Here is a 26,202-nt window from a genome sequence, read left to right as displayed (position 1 = left end):
GTTTTCCACAGTAGCTGTATACACGGTCCTGTTTTTCCTCCTCCTCAACACTTTCTTTTTTCTGTTTTGTGTTTTTAACATAGCTATTCTAGTGGTTGTGAGGCGGTACCTCACTGTGTTTTGATTTGCATTTTCCTAAATGACTAATGATATTGAGCATTTTTTTCATGTTTTCATTGACCATTTGTATATTGTTTTTGGAGAAATGTCTATTCAGAACCTTTGCTCATTTTAAAATTGGGCTGTTTGTCTCTGTTGTTGAGTTACAAGAGTTCTTTATATATTCTGGATACTAGAGTGATATCAGATATCTGATTTGCAAATATTTCTCCTATTCTGTAGGTTATCTTTTCACTTACTTGATAATGTCCTTTGCTGCACAAAAGTCTTTAATTTTTATGAAGTCCAATTTACCTATTTTTCCTTTGGTTGTTCATGCATTTGGTGTCGCGAATCTTTTTTTTTAAAATGACAGGTTCTTAACACTTTAGAACAGTGGTTCTCAACCTTCTGGCCTTTTAAATACAGTTCCTCATGTTGTGACCCAACCATAAAATTATTTTAGTAGCTCTTCATAACTGTAATGTTGCTACTGTTATGAATCGTAATGTAAATATCTGATATGCAGGATGGTCTTAGGCAACCCCTGTGAAAGGGTCGTTCGACCGCCAAAGGGGTCGCGACCCACAGGTTGAGAACCGCTGCTTTAGAGGAAAACGAAACCTTTTCCAGAAGGTAACCTGTACATTATTACTATTATTGTTAATAATTATTTTAGAGAGAGATAGAAAGGAAGGGCTAGAGAGAGAAACATCAGTTTGTTGTTCCACTTATTTATGCATTTCATTGGTTGATTCTTGTATGTGTCTTGACTGGGATCAAACCCGCAACCTTGGCCTATCAGGATGATGCTCTACCCAACTGAGCTACTGGGCCAGGGCTGCAAGTACAGATGTTACAGCTCCTTTGTAACCTCAGTTGGTAGAGCTACCAGAGGAATCTTACTTTAATACAAATCAAACATCAGTGGCAAAATCATAAGTGTTTTAAAGCTAACATAGATTAGAAAGGACAGAGTCTTTGGGCTACTGATTTTATATTCAGTGTCAGTAGAGCTTAATGCAGAGTTTGTGGAAAATAAGTATATTTTCATACTTTTTTCTCTGCTAGTTAATTTCAAAGCTGCTGTGCTTCCTTTTTAAATAAAATTATCTTTATTGCTGTGTTAACGTAAAAAACCATTGAAACCTGTAAAGAATTTTTGTGAGTTTATTGGAGCCAAATTGTCGACATATGCCAGGAAGCAGAACCTCAACGAATTGAGATAATGCTCCAGAGAATGGCGGGTTACATCTGTATTTATACATTGCAATCCAAGGAAAGGGATGTAGGTGGGTTACATGAAATCCATTAGTGATAGAGTTAGAGAGGCAGGAGAAAGCAAAGTGTGTGTGGGGTGGGGGGAAGGGGGGACCCTGGGATTGTATAAAAAGTAAAATGAGGGACACATACTTAGGTGGGTGCAGGAACAATGAACATGATAATAATGAAGGAATTTGTGGTCTCTGTCCTGGTGCCCAGCACAGTAGGTTGTGCCCCAGGGGCTCCAGAAAAAGGGAAGTTACAAGTTACCCAGACATTTCAAGGGTATGTTATTATAGACGCAAAAAGACAGATAGGCTCAGTTAAGGTAAAGGTTGACCTTGTCAGTGAGGATACTGGCCTAGGACGTAACTGCCCACCACAACTGCTTTTAGTTAAAGTTTAATTTCAGACCATCCTTTGTGGTTACTTTAGGTCTCTGAGTTTGCAAGACCGTCATGCAGGCCTTCCCTGAGCTTGTCAGGTTAGCATGTGGCCCTTTCGTCCACAGTTGAAAGTATTAAAGATGTCCCCTTTGACCCCGTCTACCCTGCACCCCTCCCCCTGCACCCCTCCCCCAGGGCTACGGTGCTTCCCTTTATAAATAATGAGACCATTTCAAATGGTAATGACCATACTTTTCTCAAAGTCTGTATACCCGTCATTTATGCAATGCCACAAATCAACCAAATAGCTCTTAACTTTGTTTTTACTTCACTGGATTATTAAGGAATCATATAAGGGGGAAAAAGCACCACAGTTTATTTTCTGATTCATGGTTATTATCATGGGCCATTGAAAGGTTAAGCTGGCACAGCAGCTTTCAAAGCAAAACTTAGTTAAGTTCAGGAGAGAGAAAAAAGCCCGGACTATGCGCCTTCTTCTTCCAAACAACACTGAACGGACTCCAGCTGCGTGTGCATATGTACGGTCAGGTTACGCGAGCATTTAAAAAATGAGCATGAGCCACTTATGTTTGGGTAATAAAATAAGCCCATGTCCCTGGGTCCGGAAGGTGTTCCAATCGACTCAAGCATTTTCTCTGCAGATGTAGTGAGTGCCTCTCCTCGGATATTATGGTCAACAAAATCAGCGTGTCGTAACAGCATCTGCCTTGATTTTGTTCTTTGATTGAAAAGGTTCTTTGTGCCTCAGTGAAGACTGTGTTTATTAACCCCAGAAGACCGAAGGGGGCTAATACCATACACAAGTCCGCAGCTTTGAAAATACATATTATTATGTGGGAGGCATTCAAACGCCTTGAAATGGGTCTTCTGCAGGCAGTGATTCCAAGTTTTCCATTTGGGCCCCTTTCGTGGGGCTGGGCCGCACAGGTGAGGATCTGGCCCTTCCTTTTTGACAACCCCCCCCCCCCCCCTCCGGTCTCCCTTACTTCAGAGTGAAACACAATATCTTAGGCTAACAGAGCCGGAGGAGGCCGGCCATTGGTTCCCTTTGTCCCTGAGCCTGTGGCCCCGCCCCTTTGGCTTGCGCTCACAAGCTGTTTATATTTTTGTAAGGGCTACTCTTTAACTCGGCAGCCCGGAGACTATAATGGGCCCAATTGTCCGTGGGCTGCAGAGAGCGGAGTCCCCACAGCCCAGGAGCCTGGGGCCGGCCTCTGGGGCGCGGGAGTGGCCGCTATGGAGCACAGGTAAGGAGGCTCCCGAGCGTGTGCGGAGGCTCTGGGCGCTGCCTCATCCTGGGGGGCACTGTTAGGAGCTGTGATTGAGTTGCTGGCTTTTTCTGGTTTTCATTTTTCCCTGCGGAAGACAGAAGGAGAGCAGTTCTCTAGGATTTACTGACCAAGTTCGCAGTGATCGCCAGTCACCCCCAGGCAAGAAAGGAGCAGGGAAGCAAAAGTTTGGGAGAGAGACACAGTCTGGTGCCCGGCTTGATACTAAAACAACATGGAAGGGGCAGGGCTCCCGGCTTCTTCAGTGACGTGGTGACAATCAAAGGCTGTTTTCTTTTCTAATGTAACTGTGCCCCGTCAGGAGCCGTGCCCTGCCTCTGAGTGGTTCTGTGAGCCAGCTGGGAGCCCATGGAGCCCAGTCGACCTCCTTTGAAAGGGTCTGATATCCGCTGATATTTTCAAAGGGCAAATGGAACTAGTCTTGTGTGTCATAAATCGTTCTATTCAGAAATGTGGGGACGTTTAGAGCTGGCGGGCTGTAAAGTTTTACTGCCCCATAAAAGTGCTCAAAGGGCACTACCGGCCAGCCGCCTGCGGTGGGGCTCAGGAATGAAGGAACAGCCCCAGGCGATTAGAGCCTTTGTCCTTGACCATCCAAGAGAGAAGGCCGAGGAGCCAGAGGACACCCTGTGAGAAGGGTGAAACCCGAAATGCACTTAGCCAGCCCGCATGCGGTTTCTTTCTGGTTTCTGTAAATGAGTGAGGGCTGGAAACTGTTCAGGGACAGATCTTTGGGGCCTGATTTATCATCATGCCCCATTTGGCCCCAGTTAAGACACCTCTTCTAGTGCCAGAGACGCTCAAAGCAAGGGAGGGGTGTGCTGTCACTTGGACCACAAAGGGGGCCTGGAGAGGGGATGCAGAAGCTAAAGCCCTGGGAATTGCTTTGGGAGTTCCTGCCTCCTGCTGAACAGAAAATCACCCATGGCAGCTTGGATCAGAGAATTTTGTCCTTTCCTTTCTGATGAGCCTCCTGGTATAAAGTTAATGAACCCACAGTCTGTGTTTGATAGGGATGAAGAGGTGTGCTTTAATTTTGAGAGAAAGCTAAAAGTGAATCTTCGGACTTTAATACTTCTAGAGCCTTATAAATTTCCCCACCTTCCCTAAACCCCATAATTTGTCTTTATTACCTAGGGACAGCATGTTTAAAGCTAATATATTTTGGGGCTCCTGGAAGAATTAAGTCAGATTCAAAGATTATTTATTTATTTATTTATTTATGAGAGAGAAAGGGAGAGAGAGAGGAATATCAATTTGCTGTTCCACGTATTTAATCATTCATTGGTTGATTCTTATATATGCCCTAATTGGGGATCGAACCCACAACCTTGGTGTATTAGGATGAGGTTCTAACCAACTGAGCTATTTGGCCAGGGTGCAAAGGTTTTTTGTTTGTTTGTTTTTTTTAATGAATTTGACCCAAAGTAACACGAATGTTTCGGTGCAGTGTATGAAGCACAAGGGGTTTCTAGGTGAGCCCAAGGTCTCCTTCAGTGGCCCGAGAGCCCAGGAGAAGGGGAGGAGATGCTCAGCAAGGGCATAGGGATATGCATCGTCCCAACCTCCCTCAGGTCTCACAAATCCTAGCTTTTTTCATGTCAGCACATTCTCACATTCCCACCAACACCCACGCCCAGGTGTTGGTAAGATGAGGAAGAAGGAACAGGAAGCCTGGTGACAGAGTAGATGGGGTGAATTCCAGGAGACCCCAAGACACAAAGACAGCTCTTGCCCAGCTTCTTTTACAGAATGGTGGGCATGCCAGGCTCCTGGAATTTCAGACACTCACAGTATATTTTCAGATACAGAATTTACATAAACTAATGCTGAAATAGGAGATTTACAATAAAACATAACATTCTCCAAGAGCTTTTAAATACTGAGGATTGTTCTCATTGGCTTATTAAGCCAAAGAAACAAGCATGGATGGATGAAACGCTATAACAATGACAAGCACAAATGGTAATAATAGCTATCATTTATTGAGCAACTATTGTGTGCCGGGCCTTTACCTGTATTATCTCAGGCAGTCCTCATTAACCCCTTTGAAGTAAGTGCAATTATTGTCCCCATTTTACAGAGGAAAGAACTGGGGCACAGAGAGGTGAAGTAACTTGCACAAAATCACACAGCTACCAAGTGACCTGAAATGTGGATCAGTAGGAAGGTAGACAGTGCCTAACGTTGTGTTATGAGATGAGGATTTCCTGTGGATTATAGTTAGCATTCATATGGATAGATTTTCAAGAATCCATCTAGACCCTTGCCACCAAAATATGACCTCTTGCAGGAAGATAATTGACAACTGAGAAGGAAAGCCAAGAACCACTTCCCTGAAATGGGTGAGAGTGCCAAAGAGTACCCGCCTCGCCCCTGGGCGCCCAATGCCAGGAGGGGACAACGGAGGGGAGGCCTTTGGCTCCTGGCCCTGCTGCATGGTGACCCATCAAAAAAGATGGAAGTGAATCAGACACAGAGACTGGGATTGTATCCCCTGGGGAGCCCCTGGGAGCCATTTAGATAAGCATCACGTCACCTCAAGCCGCACCTGCTGGGAACACTATCCCTTATCACACCTGCAGTCCTGTTCCGCTTCCCAACGAGAGCTTTCCCTGGTAGGCGGGTCTTTAACCACCAGGTGTATTTGCCCGCTCTCAGCCTGCGTCTTCTGATACCAGACCTGACCAGCTGACGCTGAGGGAATGGCACATTTCACATTTTGCTGCTGTTGTGCAAACAGAACTTCAGTGAAATTTCTCAACCAGTTGACTCTAGAAACCGCAAGAAGCCAAAGGGCCAACCTCTAACTTGACAAATATCAGATGTGCTTCTTAACACCAGTCTCTGGAACTAACTTGGGAAATGCTATCGATCCTTAAGGGGTGCTCAGGAAGACGTTTAAATCTGTAGCACCCTCAAAACCTGGTATCAACCCGATAAACTCCGGGGCAGGGCAGGCAGGCTCCACCCTGTGTTCTTTGATGTGTTAATGAGCTAAATCTACCCTAACCGAGATCCCACCAGGATGGAGTTCTCGGTGGGCACTTTTCCTCCTTCAGTCTTCCCTGCTCTTCCCCAGAGGGCAAAGCAGCCTTTAAACGGAACTCGGAAGCTGTAACCTGACCTCAGAACTGTGCACCACAAAGAGCACTTGTGTGCTTTCCAAGACAGTTTCAAATGGTGAAGTTTTCCAAGGTATTCCTGTGCAGCATGGGGGATTTAACTTTAAATATAGGGGCTTTAAGCAAAATGTTGCTGAGGGGCCTCTGTCTGCGGCAGAAGTCCGGTGGCATCTGCGAGGCCGGCTCCCGCCATGGCCGGCAAGTGCTTCCCAGGCAATAACCGTATTTCCAGGAACAGCCAGAACTGCATCCCTTTAACAGATCGCTGGGGACTAAGAAACAACAGCTAAGGCTCGCAGGATGTAGGATTCTTGACCAGTGCCCCTAACCGGATGACTCTATTTTCTTAAGAGCACTTTCTTTTTTATTCCTTAAAGTATTACAAAGGGTATTACATATTTAAGAGCACTTTTAACATACACACACACACACACACACAATTTTTTTAAAAAAAAAAAACAGCAACAATCAGTGATTTCTTAAAAATGTGGCCCCTTTAAATAAGCTCTCAGCGAGGGTAGGTATTGTGTTTTCTGGATACTCCCTGTGTTCTGGGCACACTGCGGCCGGGACAGCAGAAACACTAATTAATCTCGGTTCATTGTGAAAAGAAAGTAGAAAGACTCCTGAAAGGCAGCAGCGGCCTCCAAGCCCCAGAAGCCCTGTTGGAACTGTGACGAGGAAAGATAGTGACAAGGCCTGCAGAAAGCAGCTCTCTTCCCGCACTCAGCACATGCGCTGAATCAGTGGTTCTCAACCTTCTGGCCCTTTAAATACAGTTCCTCATGTTGTGACCCAACCATAAAATTATTTCCGTTGCTACTTCATAACTGTAATGTTGCTACTGTTATGAATCGTCATGTAAATATCTGATATGCAGGATGGCCTTATGGGGACCCCTGTGAAAGGGTCGTAAGACCACCAAAGGGGTCACGACCCACAGGTTGAGAACCGCTGCGCTGAATGGAGGGCGCCGTTGTCTGAGCTGTCGCTGCTGGGCTGGGAGCGGGCAGAGGCAGCCGCCAGCGCTCCCCAGGGCTGTGCAGGGTATTCAGGGAATGCTGGCCTCCCGTGTGAGGCTGCCTTTTTCTCACAGGCCAGGCGACCTGGGCTCCTAGCTGCCCCCTGCACACAGACCTGGTGGTGCCCCAGCTCTTCTGGCTGTGGCTTTTTAGGAGCAGGGTCCGTGGGGGAGGGGACCTGTGGACAGTGAAGGACCTGAGGTCGGGGTGGGAGAGGGCTGGGTGGACAAAGGGCCTGGTGGCCGCTGACCCTTGTCCTTTCCTGGAATTGGGGTCAGAGACACATCCCAATACCAGCTGGGTTTCTGCTCCTTGAGAATGGAGACCGTGTCTCTCGCCTGTGTCTGCACCCCTACCGGAGCTTCAGGCATGGGGTGGGGGTCACGTCAGAGCAGCTCCCAGTTCCTGCTGTGGAAGCTGTTACTGTACACCTCCTCCCCCAAGTGGATGAAAATCTAGCTCTTCCATTTCCTGTTTCTTATTCTCTGAAAAGCGCAAGGCGGTGGCGGGGCAGCAGGCCTGGAAGTGGATGGGGATTGGTGATGGGGAAAACCATCCCAGCTCCTTTCTCTGCCAAGACTTGTTATTGCTGTGATGGGAGGTTTTGTTTGGGGACCTTTCATTTTCCTCTTTAAATCCAAGCAATTCGTTCTGGTGCTGCCCGCAGAGCGACTCTTTCCAGTGCCTTCATGAGGCGATTGTGCACAGAGCATCCAGGCCTAGGCTTGTGTCCGTAATTACCTCTATTGATTCCAAGGGGAATTTAGGTTTTGTTGCTTCGCCTTCTCCAAGGGCATGTACGCTCTCAGCCTTTGACTGGGAAGCTTCGTGGGATGATATGTGACCAGACCATCAGGCTGCAGCACTGAAACTTCCAATAGAGAGACTAACCCAGATGAAACCGTTTGCCAGGAACTGTTCTAAGTGCTTCATTTATTTGAGCAGGCTATCCCTTCCAGATCGGCACTATGATTCTCTATTCTCAGCGGAGGAAACTGATGCTCAGATTAGAGAGTTAAAATAAATGTCCAAGGTGGCACAGCTGGCCAGGGTCAGGCTAGCAGGCAGGCTCCAGAGCACCCCCCCTTTTTTAAAAATATGTTTTATTGATTTCAGAGAAGAAGGAGAGAGAGATAGAAACATCAATGATGAGAAAGAATCAATGACTGGCTGCCTCTTGCACGCTTCACACTGGGGATCAAGCCCACAACCCGGGCATGTCCCCTGACCAGAAATCGAACCATGACCTCCTGGTTTATAGATTGACACTCAACCACTGAGCCATGCCGGCCGGGCACGCGCCCCCCCCCTTTTTTTAAATCCTCACCCAAGGATATGTTTCTATTGATTTTTGGAGAGGAGAGAGAAACAATGATGTGAAAGAGAATATCGATTGCCTCCCATATGCACCCCAACCGGGGATCAAACCCACCACCAAGGTATGTGCCCTGACACACAACCTTTTTGGTGTACGGGACAGTTCGATGCTCCAACCAACTGAGCCACCCAGCCAGGGCCAGAGCCTGCATTTTTCAACCTCTGGGTGATACCCACAGGGATGCATTACATTCTTTTGTAGGATGCACAAGCGTATACATGTTCATCACCCTATTTCTCGTCATTTAACTTCTTTTAAAAATTTTCCTATTATAAATAATGCAATGATGAGTGTTTTGTAATAAGAGCTAATAGTTGACAATTTGTTGAATTGCTAACTGTGTAACAGGCACCATTTCAGGTGCTTTGTGCATTATGACCAACGTAATCTGTGTGCAGCCATTTCACAGATGAGGGAACCAAGGCACAGAGCAGTTGGCCAGATGTTTTGTCCCGGATCGCACAGGAAGAATGGCAGCCAGCAGCCCGGAGCGGCTGCTCTTAGGTGCTGTCTACATGTATATCCGTGACCACATCGCTGATCCTGCTTTGGGGAAAAATGTTTAAGCTGGAATGACTAAGGCATAAGATAGAGAAATTTTGTAAGGATCTGGATACATGTGACAAAACAACTTGCCAGTAATGCTGGATGATTATGCTGATTTGTATCCCATGCGCACGTTGCAATTGATGAAGGAATCTAAAAGTAAGAGAAGCCCCTGGTAAATGGAGATGCCCTCTAACCCCTGGGCAATGTATCCATTAGCCCTTTTGCTTCTGTGGGCTAATCTGGGCACTTACTACCATTAATAATATTATTTTTGTGACAAACTATATCTAGTTGAAACTACATTTGGGCGGGGGCACCTGGGATGCTGGTAATGGTCTATTTCTGGATGGTGTTCTAGTGTGTTTTCTTTGGGGTAATTCATCAAACTGTTGTCTTAGGCCTCGTGCACTTTCCTGTTATTTATACTGATTAACTGTTGTTTTTTAAACTATATGATGGGTATATATATATATATATATATTTTGGAAGTTAAGCACAGAATACATAGAAATGTATTGTATAGAATAAGAAAATGACTCGCTTGCCACCATATTTTCTACACATGTGGGATGAAAGGAGATTTTGAAAGAAATATTTTCATGGTTCCTTTTTGTTCCATCTCTAATTGAGGATTTGAAAAGACATTAAATCACAATAGTTCTAAGAAATACAGTTCTTTTTAAAAAACTGTTCTTTGCCTGTTTTGATTGTTGTTCTTTTGAAGTTTCAAACAAAAAAAAACCTTCCTTGGACCAAAGCATGACACTCATTGAAAATATGTAGAGTTAGGATGACTGCGTTTTTGGCAAGGACTTGAGAACGAGAGCGTCGTTCCCTTTCTCTCTTGGCTTTCTCAGGCGCTCTTCCTCAGCATTTGGCTCCGAAGCTGCGCACGATTCTGTGATATGGCCGGATGCCTCTACTGAGTGACATCCCTGGAGGCTCGGGGCGTCTTTCCATGGCTCATGCCTCAGCCTGAGGTGATCACAGATCATCATTCCAAGAAACGTAAGAAAGTCTGCTCTTAGTCTAATGGAAGTCAGCAGCAGTTTCCTCGTCAAAACCTCCCAATGGTTTTGAAATACTATTTTGGTGGGGTTTTTTTCGCCTCTGCTGACTTTACATTTGATCTAAAATTAATTGTTTAACCCCAATTCAGTTTCTGAGTCCCTGGATTCCAGTTGTAATTCCTCTACCACAGAGGACTTACGCAGCTGTGGAATAAGAGGGCGTCTTGTGCTTTTTGTGACGAGGCAAAAGGAGGCATGTTTCCGCATTCTTCCTTTAGTTGCCGCCCCCTAAAGGCCCAACCTGAGAGTCTGTGAGTGCTTTGATTGAGGTATTAATGTTCTTTTGTTTAGACAGACTTTCCTCCATTTCTACCTAACATCTTACCATTACCACTGTATTAGTCAGCACAGGCTGCCGTAAAAATACCACAGACTTGTTAGCTTAAACAACAGCAATTTATTTTCTTGTGGTTCTGAAGGCTGGAGGTCCAAGGTCACGGGGCCTGCGTGGTTGGGTTCTGATGAGAGCTCTCTTTCTGGTTGGCAGACAGTGCCTTTTCGCTCTGTCTTCACGTGGCCTTTTCAGTGGCATGCAGATGAGGAGAGCGAGCAGTCTGGAGTGCCTTCCTCTTCTTGTGAGGGTACTAATCCTATTGGACCAGGTCCCCACCCTGATGACCTCATTTAACCTGTATTACTTTTCTGGAGGCCCTGTCTCCAAATATTCCCAACATGGGAGTCAGGGTTTCAACATATCAAATGGAGGAGAAAACATAGTTCAGTCCATAACATCACCACAACCAATGCAGTAGTTCCCCTTGACACACAAGGGGTATGTTCCAAGACCCCCAGTGGGTGCTAAAACTGTGAATAGTACCGAACCTACATATACTCTGCTTTCTCCTATGCAGGCATACCTATGATAGTTTAATTTATAATTTAGTCATAGTAAGAGATTAACAACAATAACAAAGAATAAAATAGAATAATTGAAACAATATACTATAATAAAACTTACGTGAATGCACTCTCTCTCTCAAAATATCTATTGTACTGTACTCGCTCTTCGTGTTGTGGTAGCATGAGATGATACAATGCCTACATGGTGAAATGAAGTGAGGTGAAATTTTCTGTTTAATATTTTCGGACTATGATTGACTGTGGGTAACCAAAAACGTGGATGGGGGACTGATGTACAATTAAAATTAAACTTTATTTACCCTTTCAAAATAGCTTCTCCCCATCCCCTGGTGTTTCTATTAAATAACATTTTACGTTTTAATTTGTAAGACATTTTTGGATTTCTATTAACTGTGCTATGGGAATCCAGACATGAAGAAGACATAGACCCAGTCATGCAGACGCCTCAGAGAGGTTCTACAGTAATGAGGGGGAGGCGTGCCCTGCACCAACGCCACAATTCCTGGGAGACTGGGAGTGCTGTAAGGGAAATGCAGAGTGCTGTGGCTTCAGAGGGAGAGGGCCGCCATCCACAGCCACCAGCTGAGCTTCCTGTCAGAGACAGGCAGGGTTTGGGCCAGGGAAGGTGTAGACAAGGCCACACCAGGCTCAGCAGGAACAGCCCCCACGAAAGCAGGAAAGTGCACCTCAGCTGAGACCCAGGGAGTCCATGGGGGAACACCGGCATTTCACGGTACAGCACAGGCGTAGGTCAGGTTCTGAAAGAGCCCTTAGGAAGAGAGTCGCAGGACTACATGGCCCTTGACCATCTGGAAAGACTGTCTTTCCATCATTCTAGTAACCAGTTCTCTCTCCAGTGTTGCAACAGACCACAGTTTCTTTGAGCACCAGATGAAGCAGTTGGCTGTGTTTAGGAGCCATATTGTGGCAAAGAGAAAGAGAGAGAGAATGAGAGAAGGGAGAGGTGGAGAGAGAACGAGAAAGAGAAAAAAAGGAAGGGTGGGAGGGAGAGGGAGAGGGAGAGGGAGAGGGAGAGAGAGAGAGAGAGAGAGAGAGAGAGAGAGAGAGAAAGAAATGAATGATAATGTAACTTTAAAAAAAATAAGATCACACTTACCCTGGCAGGATGCTCACACAGTAATAACTATGGGAGACCTCAGATTGGCTGAAAGAATTGCAGATTCTCTCCAAGTCCCCCAAAGATAAATGGACAAAGTTCATGAACTAGCAACTTAAAGGAAATGTTCATGGAAACAATCATATTTAAAATGTTCCACACCATACTGATCAAATAAATAGAAAACCTAAGAACAATGAGTTACTATTTTCTCCTTATCAGGTTAATATTTTAAAATATGTTGCTAATGGGAATGTAAATTGATACAACTTCTCTAGAAAGTAATTGTGCAATGTTTTACCTTCTTGAGAGCCCTAGCAATGTTAACACACCTTGACGTGACCATTTCCTTTACGGGAATCTATGCTAAGACTGTAGAGATGTGGACAAAGATTTGTGTTTAGCGATTTCATTTAAGTTTGACTTATAATAATTAGAAATTTAGAAAAAACAAATGTAAGCACTATGGAAATTGTTTGCATAAATGTTATACGATTAATGGAATGTTCTGCAGCTGTTTAAAATGTGTTTTCAAATATTTTACAGATTAAAAATGCATATGGTGTATTTTTAAAAGCAGTTTTCAAAATTATATGCATAGTAAAAATATGCGTGAGAAAAAAATAAAGACCATAAATGATAATGCCATTTATTCATTGAGTTATATCATAAATATTTATTAAACAGATATATCTGGCAATATATTTATCTATAGGCAGTGGGTCTGTAGATGGTTTCTGTTTTATTCTTTATACTTTACTGGGTTTTCCAGATTTTTCTAGAGCATTTCATTGATTTTTACCTACAATATGCATTTTAATAAAGCCTTTCCATTTGTTAGGGCCCAAGTCCACCCTCCCATAAAGTCTTTCCTAGTTAGTCTCCTGGGAAGTGATCACTCACTTTTCTGCGACTCTTTCAAGTCCAACTTATCATACATGGTCTTGAATGGCTGCCACTGGGATGTGTGACTTTCTTCCCCGCTAGTTTGGGAGCCACTGGAGAACAGGAGTTATGCGTTTGGCTCTAAGTTTCTAAGCTAAAAGCCTAGCTTTCCTTCTCCACCTTTCCCATAAAGCCTTTTCTACTACTTGAAAAAGTGGGCAATTTCTTCTCCCCGAGTCCTCAAGACAGTTTTTTATGCTCCTTTCATTGGAAGTCCATTCTACTTGGGATTACAGTTCATGTGCTTGTCCTGGCTGCATTTGTCATCCAGCTCCTTGACACAGGAAAGGAAACTTGTTCCTCTTTGTGTCCAGAGTGGTGCCTTTTACAGAGTGTGTGCTCAGTAAACACTGGGCGAGTTGGTGACTGAGTGAACGTAGGCTCTTTCCAGCTATTTCCGGGGTGGGGGTGGGGGGTGGGGGGGAGTCTTTTTGTGTAGCTCCTAATCTGAAGAGTTTACGTCTTCAGCAGCAAGGAGGCGGGATAAGAAAGCCTGCGAAAACGGAACAGGCCCAAAGCACTGAGAAGTGGCGGTCCTGAAGCCTAAGCCACCAGAAAACTCTGCCAGAAAATGCATGCCCCGTGGACTCCTGATGCCCCTATATTGCTCTTTAGCTCCTCTCTGTGTACTGAGAACCTCGCCTGTGAAACTTTGCCCTTTTCCACCATTTCACAGCCTCCTAGAGATTAATTCCCCAAAGAATGCCATTCTTTCAGTTACAAATTGAACCCCATAGGTTTGCCCTGCAAACCAGTATCAGGCCCTAATCCTCCAAACGGGGCCATTTGAGGGAAAGTTTAAAATCAGTGACTGCATAAATACTATTTTAGAATAAAAGCGAAAATGAAAGAAATAGGGCACAAGATTCAATTCAATTTCATGTGTACTTATTGTGTGCCAAGTTTTTGCAAAGCCTTGTCCTGGGCACTGATGATTAAAAATGATCCAAAGATTTAATAGGACACTGATCTCATTCATAAGATTCCACGTGGCTCCGGCAATATAACAGGAAAGGGAGGAGCACAGTGGGAAGAGTATGGAGGGAGGGAGGGCATTGCACAGGAGGGCCAGGGTGTTGGGTCAGGACTGGATAGAGTTGGGAAATAAGTGGGAGGGCTGCTGGTAGCTGTGCTCATAATTGCATTAGTGGTGGCCTTTGATACTTTGTGTCTGCATCCAGGAAATGTGGATGGAATTCCAATAGGATAGAAAATGCTTTAGGAAAAAAAAAATCTAAAGCAATCTACACTAATAAAAAACAAACATGCAAATTGACCATAGCTTCGCTACACCTTAAGCCACACCCGCCAGCCAATCAGAGTGACTATATGCAAATTAACCCAACCAAGATGGCGGACAGCAGCCATGGAGCTGGAGCGAGCAGGAGGCTTGGTTGCTCCAGTGATGGAGGAAGCCAAGCTTCCCACCCACCCTGGCTCACTCTGAGCTCTACTCAAGGCTACAAAGTTTCAATTATAGAAGGTAAATAAATCCCAGAATAAAAAAAGAAAGAAAAAAGAAAAAGAGGCTGGGAGCTTCCGTCGCCGGGGGGCTTGGCCAGCCTGAAAATGGCCCTTAGCCCCTCACCCAGACTGGCCAGGCACCCCAGTGGGGACCCCCCACCCTAAAGGGGGTGTGGTCAGCCTGCAAACAGCCATCAGCCCCTCACCCAGGCTGGCCAGGCACCCAAGCAGGACCCCCACCCTGATCCGGGACACCCTTCAGGACAAACCAGCCAGCTCCCACCCGTGCACCAGGCCTCTATCCTATATAATAAAAGGGTAATATGCAAATTGACCCTAACAGCAGAACGACTGGGAATAACTGGTCACTATGACACACACTGACTACCAGGGGGCAGATGCTCAATGCAGAAGCTGTCCTCTGGTGGTCAGTGTGCTCCCACATGGGGAGCTCTGCTCAGCCACAAGCCAGGCTAATGGCTGCCAGTACAGCGGTGGTGGCAGGAGCCTCTCCCGCCTCCACGGCAGCTCTAAGGATGTCCGACTGCAGCTTAGGTCTGCTCCCTGTTGGTAAGTGGACATCCCCTGAGGGCTGCCGGGCTGCCAGAGGGATGTCTGACTGCTAGCTTGGGCCCAAACCCCAGGGAGCGGGCCTAAGACAGCAGGTGGTCATCCTCCAAGGGGTCCCAGACTGCAAGAGGGCACAGGCCGGGCTGAGGGACCTCCCCCCCCCCCCGCCCCCCGAGTGCACAACTTTTTGTGCACCAGGCCTCTAGTCTATATGTAAAAAAGGCTAAGTGACCAACTGTATGTCCATCTGACCATCCAACTGACCAACCGGCCAGCCGGTACATGTGACGCACACTGGCAATTTAAAAATAAACTTTGACTTGCACATGCACGATACATGTAAAGCTCTCGCTGGCACCAATCACATGCATGCGTTTCGATCTGTCATTGTCAATTGTGATTTTGGTTGTTTTATAGCATTTTTTGTTGTTTTTATATCATGTCCTTGTTGTTGTTATATCATGTTACTATTTATTTATTAGTCAATTTATATATTATTTTCATACACACTAGTGCTTCGATGCATGGGTTCATGCACATTGAAAGGAAATTAATTAGAAGGTGGCCGCCGGGGCAGGCCTGTGCGAGAAGGGATGGACACATCCTGGAACCAACCTCCCGCAGTCCCTCCCCGGCCGGCTGCACCTGGGGTGGCGCCTTGGCTCGAAGGGTATCTGCGGAGTAAGCAGGGTCCCTCTGGCAGGTGGGGTCCCTCAGCTTGGCCTGCGGGGATCAGGCTGAAACCACCTCTCCGACATCCCCCGAGGGGTCCCGGATTGCGAGAGGGCAGTTCTTGGGTGACGCACCCCAGAATCAGGCTTCCTCCTCTCTGGTTCCAGGGTGTATCACCTGAGAACTGCTGCTGCTAAGTCACCGCAACTGGGCAGCTCCTGCATTGAGCATCTGCCCCCTGGTGGTCAGTGAGTGTCATAGCTACTGGTCAGAGTGTCTGCCCCCTGGTGGTCATTGCATGTCATAGCTACGAGTTGGACAATCGGATGGTCGCTTAGCCTTTTATATATGTAGATTTTACTAATTTTCTTTCCTCTCTGACATCTATTATAGAGAAAGGGTGAATAGCAATATTAAAATATTTCTTCTAATTAATTTCCTATCAATGTGCATGAATCCATGCACTGAGCCACTAGTATTGAATTAAAGATATGAAATGAGACAGGTTGATATCGAAAAAAATTTTAAAATGATAGTATTTAACAGAACCCAGTGCATCTGTCAGTGTTCTTAGCTACTGATGACCGAAGCTACTCTAGTTAGTTTGAGCATAAAAGAAATTTATTAAACCCCTGGCCAGTGTGGCTCAGTTGGTTGGAGCATCACCCCATACACCAAAAGGTGGTGGTTTCGATTCCTACTCAGGGCACATACCCAAGTTGTGGATTTGATCTCAGTTCGGGGTGCATGAGGGAGGCAATTGTTAGATGTTTCTCTCTCACATCAATGTTTCTCTCTCTCCCTCTCTCCCCCTTCCTGTCTAAAATCAATAAATTTTTTTAAAAATGAATTTATTGAAGTCTATCATGACACCATCAAAAAAGTGGCATTTCTTCAAAGAAGATGCCCAAGTGGCCAATAAGCACATGAAAAGATGTTCAACATCATTAGTCATTAGAGAAATGCAAATCAAAACCACAATGAAATACCACTTCACACCCACTAGGAAATGAGAACCCTCAGACATTGCTGGTGGCAGTATAAAATGACGTAACTGCTCTGGAAGATAGTCTGGCAGTTGCTCAAAATGTTAAGTATAGAATTACCATATGACCCAGCAATTCTACTCCTAGGTTGTAACCAAGAGAAATGAAAATATAGGTTCACACAAAAAACTGTACACAAATATTCAGAGCATTATTCATACTAGCCCCAAAATGAAAACAGTGCATATGCTCATCAACTGATGAAATGGATATGCAAAATGTAGTCTATCTGTACAATGGAATATTATTCTGCAATAAAAACGAATGAAGTACTGATACGTGCTATGTATAGTACAATATGGTTAAACCTTAAAAAAATGCTAAATGAAAGAAACCAGACACAAAAGGCCCATACTGTATGATTCTATTCATATGAAGTGTCCAGAATAAGCAAATCCATAGAGACAGCAAGTCTGTGAATGTTTTGTGTGTGTGTATGTTTAATATATTTTATTGAATTTTAACAGAGAGGAAGGGAGAGGGATAGAGAGTTAGAAACTTCAATGAGAGAGAAACATTGATCAGCTGCCTCCTGCACACCCCCTACTGGGGATGTGCCTGCAACCAAGGTGCATACCCTTGACCGGAATTGAACCTGGGACCTTTCATTCCGTAGGCCGATGCTCTATCCACTGAGCCAAACCAGTTAGGGCAAGTCTGTGAATGTTATGGTTGATTTGTGTCCCCCACCCCCCAAATTCATGTTGAAGTCCTAACCCCCACTACCTTAGAATGTGACCTTATGTGGATATAGAGAAATTTCTAATAGGAGATGGAAATAAGGGCAGATGGAATTAGTTAAAATGAGGTCATACTGCAGTAGGGTGGGCCCCTACTCCAATGTGATTGATGTCCTTACAAAAAGGGGAAATTTGAACAGACACACAGGGAGACTGCCATGTGAAGGCCGGGGTTATGTTGCCACAAGCCAAGGAACTACGAGGAGCTAAGAGAGTGTGCTAGAACAGATCTCTCCCCAGCGGCAGGCAGAGGGAGAATGTTCCTTGAATGTTCCTCCTGCTGACACATGAGACTTGGATATCCAACCTCCAGACCTGCGAGCCAATACATTTCCATTGTTCAAGCCACTTCGTGTTATGGTGCTTTGTTAGGACAGCTCTAGCAAGCTCAGTGAGTTTTTCTCTACTCCTGTATTTGCTTCTCCTTTTAAGTGGGCAACTGCCTAGCTTGTATAGCTAGCCCATAATGCCCCAAAGACCATACAGATCCAACTCACTGGCCTCCTGGGACATTCGCATTTAATATCCCACAAAAATCACAGGCTCAACTTGTCTGAACTTAAGCCATCGTTTCTCTGGTCCCACCTGGTCCTGCTTTATTCTTCTCTCTTGGTGAATGGTACCCTCCATCCCAGTGTTGCCCACGTCAGCAGCTGGGTGTTAGCCTACAACCCCACCCCGCTGCCTGTTATCAGGCATCAAATCCTAAAGGTCCCACCTCTTTCACACCTTTGGAGTCTTTCCTGTCCATCCCAGCCCCACCTCCCCTCCCTCCCCAGCCTGTCTTCCTTCCATTTGCCTTCCACAGTCATCTTTCTGCAACACAGACTTAATCAAATCACTCATCTGCTTAAGATCCTTCCGAGTGTCCCCATAGCTTCCAAACAAAAGTCAAATCCCAGAGCTTAGCAGATAAAACCTGTGTGGTCTGACTCCTTGCCACCCTTTATAAGCCATCTTTCACCTTTGCTCCTTGCACCTGCTTTCTGCAGCCATTCAAAGGTTCCGATCTTGTCTCTCCTCTCTCCTCTCTCTCTCTCTCTCTCTCTCTCTCTCTCTCTCTCTCTCTCTCTCCATTCTATCTGATGTCTACTCAGGTTTCAAAACTCAAATGCAGCCTCCTCTGGGAAGCCTTCCTTGATTTCCAGCATTATTTAAAACTTGCTTCTATGTTCCTCTAACCCTCTGGGCACACACTCTATCACAGCAATTGCACAATGCACTGAAATTGTTGGTCCTCCTCCCCCCTTCTCACCACCCTCCCCCAATAATAAGGCACTTAAGAGTAAAGGCTTCAGGTTTTTTCCAACTTTCTGCTCTCAATCTATTACAACATATAGGAGTTAGTCATAAATGTTTCTGGAAGGAAAGGAAGGAAGGAAGGAAGGAAGGAAGGAAGGAAGGAAGGAAGGAAGGAAGGGAGGGAGGGAGGGAGGGAGGGAAGGAGGGGAGAAGGAAGGAAAGAAGGAAGGAAAGGAGGGAGGGAGAGAGAGGAGGGAGGAAGTCATTGGAGGGAGGGAGAGAAAAGAGGGAGGGAGGGAAGGGAAACGGGAGGGGAGGGGAGGAGAGAGGAGGGGAGTATTTTAGCATAAAAAGTGAGACCCTGAGGAATAGAAATGCCTCATCATTTTCAGAGCTGGTTGTGCTGTAGTTGACTGTTTGCCAGAATGAAAGTAAACGCGGAGACGTTGTCCTCTCCCACACTCAGGAGTTGTGGTTGCTTTTAATGAGCCGGCCTGTAATGACGGCTGCCCCTTTTCTGCTCTCTGGGCCCCATCAGACTCCAGTCGCTTCCCCTGAAAGGACAGTTTGCATCTGTGTTTACAGGGCGCGTTTAGGGGAGCCAGGGGAGCCGACCTGCCAAGGGAGCCAAGCCCCCTTTCCCCTGCGCCCCTGGGCTGCGACTGGCCCTTCCCGGAGGCTGGCGGCGGGAGCCTTGAGTCATCGCGCTGGAAATCTTTCTGGAACTGGGCCCCAACGTGCATGTTGTGCTGTTCTCGTGCGTCGTGGGGATTAGCTGCCGGGCCGGGTCTGGAGCGAGCGCGAGCGGCAACGTGCGGTCCAGGACCTGCCTCGGCCTCTCGGCGTATGGAGCACCGATGTCTGCGCTCCAGGCCTGAGCGCAGAATGGAGATGACCAACCAGAGGCCCGTCTGGGACGCAGGGCTCCGAGATGAGGCCCTTCCGAGCCCAGCCAGGAGGCCGCTTTCCTCCGCTGGTGTGTAGTCCCGACTTCAGGTCAGCGCTCGGAAACGCCGGCCGTAGCCTTCAGGCACCGCGGACGGCAGGACGGGGCTGCGGCTGCGGAGAGGAGGCGGCGGGCGGGAGCTGCGCCCGCGCCGGGTCCTCCGCCCCGGGCTGAGCGAGCACCCCGGCCCTGGCGGGGCCACAGCGGCGAGGCAGCGTCGCCGCGGTCTCGCAGTAAGTCAGGGCTCGGGCGGTGGTGCAGGCTGAGCGCCGCCGCACCGCAGGCCTGGCCCTGCCCTCCTGGAACCGGCCCGGGGCGAGGTCTGGGCGGACGGAGGTGTGCGGAAGCCTGCAGACACTCTTCCGGATCCCGGCTGGGATCCTGGCTGGGCTCCCGGCTCGGCATTAGAAGCCACCCTGGAGCCGGAGCTGGCGCTGGGGGCGGCGGCTGCTGGCGCTGTCCGTGGGGCTCGACCTTGACGTTGCCTCGCTCCCAGGCTGGGCCGGCGGAGGTCTCCGGGGGTGGGAACCATTTGCCATTCCTGAAATAGTGTAGCGCAAAGCTTCGGAAGTAAAGCTTTTAACATCCTTTTGCACGGAGGCGGGGGGGGGGGGGGGGGGGGGAGATATTCTTCAATCTTAAAGCAGTAGCTTTAATGTTTGAAAACTATATTTCCTCTCCCCTCCCCTTCTTAAATTTTGGCCATTTCCCCAAAACTGCTCAAATAGATTTCCTCCCTATTAGTCTCAACTCTTATTCTCTGCCCAAGTTCATACTACAGTTCTGGCTTATGGGAGGCGGGGGATGTGGGTTTTTGAGGCTTTTCAGGACTCCTTTTGATGGATGTGTTCTGAAAAGTACATGCTCCGTATTGAACACTTCATGAAAGGGCTGGGGGTGGGCAGGAAGGTTTGGAGCATGAAATGCCTGTCAGATGCAAACATTCTATGAACCCCAAATCCGTTCCCCCTGTAGTTCAACCCTATAGACTCTAGTATAGAGCAACTGGTTCCTTCTTCACCTCTTCTATCCTCTCCCCTTCACACACACCCCCACCCCCTGCAAAACCATCAGCATTAATTTGTGAACAGAGACAGCTTTAGGTTAAAATGGGTTTTTAATAGTTAATTTTAGAGCACCTAGAATTCCAGGCATCCAAAGATTGGGTTAGTCCTTCGAGTGGGAGGGTGGTGGTTCTGCAGCCGTATACACACCAATGCCATTTTTCAGTAAATAGCTTATAGCCGATTTTCTTCTAAAAATGGAGATTAACCTTTACCTCAGTGTCATAAGAATATAGTTATGGGTATTATTGCATGACAACCTGCATTTCCGGGTTCCTTTCCCAGGGGTGGGAGGAGGCACTGTGCTCTGTTCGCTGCCTTCCAGTTTTACTTGACCTCTAGCCTCAGATTTCCACCTGACTTCATCCTTGGCAGACCTAGTACCTGCCGTTCAACTGTAAGAAACACAAGAGCAGGAATGATTTAGAATACTCTGACTATCACAGCATTAACCAAAGATGCAAAACATTTCACTGAATTCTTTGTGACACACAAACATTACCTTTCCTTCTTCAAATTTAGGTACAGCAATTAAACATCAATTTTTAAAAACAAACAAAAACTCCTTCTTCCATCCCCCTCCCTTGGTTAAATATGGATTTGGCTGAGTCAAGGTAGGCCACCTAAGCTAATGAAATGTCTTCATGGCGAGATAATTCGGTCACGATCTGGACTGGTATATGGACTCTTTTTGATAGATGTGTTCTGAAAAGTACATGCTCCATATTGAAAACTTCATGGTGCTCACAACTCAGATAGAGGGTTGGGGATAGACAGGCAGGTTTGGAGCATGAAATGCCTGTCAGACTCAAAGCATTCTATGAACCCCAAATCTGTTCCTCCTGTAATTCCCCCTGGCTACAGAAGGTTAACACCAGTTCTTATTCTTTTCCCTGTAGCCTTTTTTTTTTTTTTTTTTGCCCCTTTTCCATACTATCCCATGGAGGGACCTACCATGACTTTACTTGGGATCGTGGAATCTAGAATAGTACTTTTCAGTGTTAACGTTTGTTTAGAGGACAGTGTCCCCTTATCCGTATTCTCAGAACTTTTTTATCCAAATCCTGCCTTTATTTTTCTGGAAAATTCTGTGTCTATTAAATCCTCTATTGGAAATTCCATTGTATCTTTCAAAATTAAATGTGGCACCTACATCTGGAATTATTTCTCCTGCCTCATCATTTGAATGTTGACTTGCATGGTTTCCTGATTGTCTGGTCAGCTTGTTTTTTGTTTTTTTTTTCTGCTTCATATTGAAACACAAGCAGAAGGATCTTCTTATAAAATCTATATATATAAAACCCTAAGCGACCGGTTGGCTTTTCTACCATTGGACCGGTTGACTGTTTGATCAGTTGCTATGACACGTACTGACAACCAGGGGGCAGATGCTTCTCGCAGGAGCTGCCTCCTGATGGTCAGTACGCTCCCTCAGCAGGAGCACTGCTCAGTTGACCTTTCGGGTGCCAGACTCTGGGCTCACAGCTGGCGAGCGCACCTGCGGCAGTGCAAGCCTCTCCCACCTCTGTGGCTACCTGAGTGGCGGGGGCAGGTGCAGCGGGGTCAGGATGAGTGGGAGCAGCACAGCGCTGGTCAGGGCTTGGACTCCTCCCCGACTGCCTGCTGCTTCGCTTCACACACTACTACATCTCCCAGCGGGTACTGGATTGCGAGAGGGTCTAGGCCAGGCTGAGGGACCCCACCCATGCATGAATCTGTGCACTGGGCCTCTAGTATGAATATAAATGGGTTAGGGAGTCTCCTTGAAAATTAGCAGCATACACTCTGACCTTTTCTTTGGTCTGCCGTTGGGTTGAATTCTGCCCTTTGAATTTCTGTTCACTGACTACTTTGGAAAAAAACTGGATATTGACCTTGGGTTTCATGAGTAATCTGTTTATTTGGCCTTTTCTGAGCAGCAGTAACTCACCACCTCTCCAAGTGCTGCTTGGTGCGAATGTACCTGTTCACTAGAGATAACTCAATAGGGTAATCCAACAATGCACAAGGAACCTATAAAAATGCCATCCTGAAATCCTGAAATGTGGGAAGAAAACATTTCACAACTTCCTTCTTTTCTCACCTCTCCATTCGTGGTTTACACCAAATCCATCTTGGGTTACAGATTCCCAAAGGGCATTTTCACTTGATTTGAACAGGCTCTAAAGGTTTATGTTGGCAGGTGCTGGCAGGATGCTTCTGTAGCTGCTGCTAATGATGGAGATGGAACAATGATGGCTTTCCTTTTGGGTTTCATGAGAAAATACAGCCCAGTGTCTGGTTGAGAAGCCTCTCAGAGACTATTATCATAAAAGTCTTGAGTCAAGGCTGAGTTACTGTCATACTGTATCGCCAACATATTTCTTATACTCTCATGTGTTAGACCTTAAGTCTGACCTGCTAGTTGGCAGGTCTGAAAGAGCCCCTACCAGTCATCTGTGTGTTTAGCTTATGATCTTCTCTGGAAGAGGATGGTCTTTCATATGGATAGTATTTGGTCTCGGAGTTCGAAGAATTGGCAAGTGGAACCTTAGAGATAAGTAAGTAGAGGGGAAATGAAAGGGAATAAATCCGAGGGCACTGAGTCACTGTTTACTGGCCAGGCAGCTTTTATGTATTTTTTGAGCGTTTAGTGGAAATTCAACCTCAGAAACTGAGCTTTTGTTGGCAAACATTTTGTCTAACTAATACTGGTTCCTTCCTATGGAAAACGATTATTTTTGCATATCCTAACTTGGAATCTCATCTTAATCCTTGAACAGAAATATCCTCACCCTAGAATTTCCACTATGTTCTTTTTTATAACACACTGGATGTCTAGGTGAAATTTATTTAGGCAGAAGGGCTGGCCAGGAAGGTTAGGATGTGTCCTGAGTCAGACAAGAATACCGTGTCTGTCAGCATCTTTATTAATTTATGACAGTGTAAATGTGCTCCCATAGAAGCTGTGGATGCCGATTCAGTGCAATGACTCAGCCTGAGAAGCGCAGGCTGTTGGATCCAGAGCAATTTGTAGAAGTGTGCTGGAGGCAACTGCAGTTCTGGGGGTGATTAGCCTTTTAAATCACCATCTCCTTATTGTAAGTGTTGCTCAGGTTTCAGAATGCCTGCCGTTGAAGGGTGTCTTTTTTCGTTTAAATGTAGTCATTCGTTTCAACGGAAATATCCTGAGAGGCAGTGTCTTGCTGAGCTGGGTATCTCCCATCAGGATCCCGACGAGCATTTCGGGCCTCTCATTGCTGACCTTCAGGGATCGTGACTTTGAGGTCCAGAAAGCAAACAAAATGAAACCTCTCAGTTTAAGACACCTGAAAAGAGAGATCTGACATAACACCCAGAATGTGAAAGATTAGATAGACTCAGTTGTGTTTAACCTGTTCTGTCCAATCAGGTAGAAGAAAGGAAAGATGTTTTTCAAGCTGAGTCTGCCAGCCAACAGGACTTATTGAGCAGATATTATGTTTCAAGGGCCCTGCTTTATGATCTGAAAAAGTACAATAGCGTAAAAGGCAGAACATAAGCCTTCAAGGAATTTTCAAGCCGGGGTGGTCTCTTCAAACATTAGTGAGCATCCTTCTTCCACCTGTTCACTGACTTCCTCACCTGGGAAACCAGGTCAAGCCCTATGGTAGGACCCCCTTCCCTTGTCCAGCTACACCTGCTTCCTGAGGGAATCAAGACGGTCCCTTGAGTCCAGTGGTTGACCTATGAATCAGGAGGTCAGGGTGTGATTCCCGATCAGGGCATATGCCTGGGTTTCAGGCTCAATCTTCAGGAGGAGGTGTGCAGGAGGCAGCTGATCGATCAATGATTCTGTCTCATCATTGATGTTTCTCTCTCCTTCTCCCTTCCTTTCTCTGAAATCAATAAAAATATATTTAAAAATATAAAAAGATGGTCCCTTGGCCTGAGCTTTGCTTCCTTTGGTAGTGAAAGGTGTTCTTGGTTCTTTCAACATGACCTGCATGAAGTGACACTTGCTACCTAACCCAAGCTCCTATTTGTTGATTGGCTTTATTCCTATAATGTGTTCAATAGTTAAGTGGGCTAGCACCAAAATGACCAGAGGGTAAATGATAGATATCCTTGAGCTTTGCCTTAATTAAGAGGATGAGATCAGGTTTCCTTAATCATGGACCTAGCCTCTCAGACTAAACAAAGAACTGTCTCTTTTTCTGACTACTTGCAATTTATTTAAATTAGTGTTGCACATTCAACAATAGAGTCAAAGCTATATAATAAAACCTCCCAGAAGGGTGAGTTTTCTTGGCCTTTGCCTAGGGATAAAAAAAAAAAAAAAAAAAAGGCATTAGCCACATGGAATTAGATTTGCATCTTGTTAGCTGCCTGTATCTCCTTGACTATGGGACTTAGTGGGAGGGGCCGTCTATCTTATTTGCTGGGCAGACTGCCTTAGTTATGATTCTGCCGGGAATTAAAATAGTGAACTAGAAGCATAGGAGGGGAAAGGAAAAGGGCAGGAACGTGCAGGATAATCAAAAGAAGGGAAGCTTCAGGGTCAGTTCTTACCCCCCCCCCCTTTGTTTTTTGTAATTCAAGATTAGGTACAGTTTGCCTTAGCAGCACACAGGCTATCTCAGTGGGTAGTAATCTCCTTAGATTCTACTTGTGAAAGGCTAAATAATTGCCATGTTAGACAAAGAAGGAGATTGTAAGAGTGAACCTCTCATGAAATGTAAGCACACATTTTGGATCCCCCCTTTCTAGCATGGCCAATCGGAAGTCACCAAGGAAAGTGGATAAAAAGGTACTCTAATGGGCTGAATGTTGCCTTCTTGATTGCTGCAGAAAACAAATGGCCAAGACTCAGTGTCTTTCTCTTCTAAATCTAAGCCAATAATTAAGCCACTGATCAAAACCAAATTTCACCAATGGTTACAGAACATGGTCTCCAGATTCCTGTACCATTAGAAAGAATTCTTTTTTTACAAAACTATTTCCATTTCAGAGAAGCGATGCTTCATCCATCTGTTGTGCCATACACTCTGCAACAAATGAGCCTTAAATGACAAATGCTCTATTTGCCCCAGGTCATACGGAAGTCACATTGTCATGTTGTACAATGAAGTGATGTGACAGGGTGCCATTTGTTTAGAGGAAGGATGAGTGGAGGCAGACTGCAATCGTTTTGCTGTTTTTCCCTATATTCGGCCATCAAACATCAATTACCCTTTGAGGGCCCTTCATTTCCTTCCTCCCTGAATGTCTCAGTAGAGAGACCTGAAGTACAAAGCAGTTCATGCCTGAAGGCTAAATCCCATTCAAAGCCAAACCATCCACCAAACCATGAAAGATCTAAGAGCTTGGAAAGG

At 45.9% G+C, this 26,202-nt stretch overlaps 1 protein-coding gene across 5 annotated transcripts in view; it reads left to right on the top strand.

The window, feature by feature from the left end:
* TRIM2 (tripartite motif containing 2) overlaps positions 1 to 26,202 on the top strand; it is a 123,530-nt gene that overhangs the window by 26,108 nt on the left and 71,220 nt on the right. Inside the window, exon 1 of one of the 5 annotated variants that reach the window (XM_081092251.1) lies at positions 2,887 to 3,016. The exons of 1 other annotated variant lie outside the window; for it this stretch is intronic. The gene's annotated coding sequence lies outside the window, so the exon portion shown is untranslated. Of the gene's footprint in view, positions 1 to 2,886; positions 3,017 to 19,341; positions 19,856 to 26,202 lie in introns of those variants that run through there. 3 more of the 5 variants (XM_081092253.1, XM_081092250.1, XM_081092254.1) reach the window with 3 other exon arrangements.

This window comes from Myotis nattereri (genome assembly GCF_964212035.1).
Source record: "Myotis nattereri genome assembly, chromosome: 5".
NCBI classification, from domain to species: domain Eukaryota; kingdom Metazoa; phylum Chordata; class Mammalia; order Chiroptera; family Vespertilionidae; genus Myotis; species Myotis nattereri.
The sequence above is the reverse complement of the archived record's forward strand: the minus strand, read 5'-3'. Positions and strand labels throughout refer to the sequence as shown.